This window comes from Zea mays, chromosome 10, assembly GCF_902167145.1.
Source record: "Zea mays cultivar B73 chromosome 10, Zm-B73-REFERENCE-NAM-5.0, whole genome shotgun sequence".
In the NCBI taxonomy this organism is placed as follows: Eukaryota; Viridiplantae; Streptophyta; class Magnoliopsida; order Poales; family Poaceae; genus Zea; species Zea mays.
In genome coordinates, this window is record NC_050105.1 from 7,160,275 (window position 1) to 7,162,182 (window position 1,908).

At 50.8% G+C, this 1,908-nt stretch overlaps 1 pseudogene; it reads left to right on the top strand.

Moving 5' to 3' along the window:
- The first annotated feature begins 301 nt into the window (after positions 1–301).
- Positions 302–838, top strand: LOC103640798 (uncharacterized; annotated as a pseudogene).
- Positions 839–1,908: the final 1,070 nt, after the last annotated feature.

The window sequence follows — 1,908 nt, forward strand, 5'->3', positions numbered from 1 at the left end:
CAAGATGATATTTAATGTCCCTGTAAAGTGTTTACAATCAGCAGAGAAGCGTATTGTGTTTTCAAACGGGTGGCACGGCCGGGTCCTCGATCCTGCTGCTCTGGCTCTGCTCGGCCGCCGGCTCAGCGCATGGCTGCTGCTGCAGCGGCAGCCCCTGCTCCTCATCGTCTTCTAGCATATCTAGCAAAGCTTTCCAATCGACATTGTTGACGTCGAGCAAGTCGTCGACGCTGACCTGCTCCTCAATGCGTCGACGCTGTCCTTCCTCGCCTCCGACCATCATGGAATCCCTGCCTTGTTCATGACCATGAACATTGGAGGGCATCAAAGTGGCGGCGGGGTCCACCTGCACCTGCACGCTGCTCTGCTTGGCCGGCTCAGCGCATGGTTGTTGTTGCTGCTGCTCTCCATCGACATTGTCTAGCAAAGCTTTCCAATCGACATTGTCGATGTTGAGCAATAAGCCACCGATGTTGAACTTGCCCAAGTCACCACCGTGCTCCGCCTCTGATGCCTCCTCGCCTCTGACCATCAGCAGGGGATCATCCATCGTCGGGTAAGCACCGGTGAAGATGGCGCCGGCGGGGTCCTGCATCTGGACCTGCACGTCGTGGATAACCTTGGTTGGCGGCGCCTCGGGGTGATCGCCTGTCGCCGTCCTCTTGGCCTTCGACTTGTTCTTGGCCAGAGACGAGGACGAACGGTGCACCTTGCACAGCACGTGGTCGCCGCCGCCGCCCTGGGTGTCGTCGTACTCGAACATCCTCCACCCCATTCGGTGGAAGCGATGCCGACCCGACGTCCCCTCGTCCTCCTTCTCCTTGTGGCCGTAGGATAGGCTGCAGACCGTGGCGCCGGGCAAGCCCTGCATGGGCTTCGGGCCAGTCTCCGTGTGCCAGCACGTCCCGGCGGTCTCCACCGCGCGCAGCCTGTGCCCGCTGGTCCTTCCCTCGCCGTTCTTGTATCGCTTTGGACAGTATATGTACCACTGTCTGTTGTACCCGTCCTCCGTCACGTTGGTGCCCGGCACCGGCTCCAGGCCGGCGACCAGCTCCTCAGGGGCAGCGGTGTAGACGTCCGCGTGGTGGATGAAGGCTTTGAATCTCTGGTCGACGGTTCCGGCGCGGAGGCTGCGCAGGAGGGCGACGGATGCCTCGTTGGTGGCCCGGAAGACGTGGTCGTTGGCGGCCATATGCCACCGATCTCCGATCTCCAGGTGGTGACGGCCGGCTAGCGTACGTTCTCTCGTCGCCGGGGACGATGCAGGTGATGGTTTATCGGCTAGCTGCGCTTAATAGTTTTGCACGGACAGGCAGGTAGCTAGCGCTAGCTAGCGAGGTGTTTATATACACCTTTTCCAGATAAGTTTGACAACAGAATTTTGACCTGTGAAACGATCGATCTACTATCTATCTACGTGAAAAGATAAATAGGTGATATATCATGAAATGCATGTACGTACGTGTGCTTGCTGTTTCTTTTACAAACTTTGTATTTCTGTTTCTTTATTTCTTCTACAAATTTACAAACTTTCTAAATTTGTTTTACACGTCAAAACTCAAAATAATCTTTATAATTAAGATGTCATTGCGGAAATATATTCCCTCAGTTTGTTCGATCCCTTGCTTCTAAAACCTGATTTGTATGTATAGGTTGAATTGTTTTCAAAATTCAATGAGGCCATAAAAGGCATCGTATTCAAGATTAAAAATCATCATAAAATTATTATTATTATTTTTCTACACTAATCATTACATTCTCTACTTTATTACAAATAATAACATCGATTGATCCTATATTTTAAAAAACAAATAATTTTGTTGTTCACAATATACCTCACCTGATCTTAAATTAAAGTTCCACTTTTATATATAATTAACTAAATCTCTACTACTTATATATTAAGTA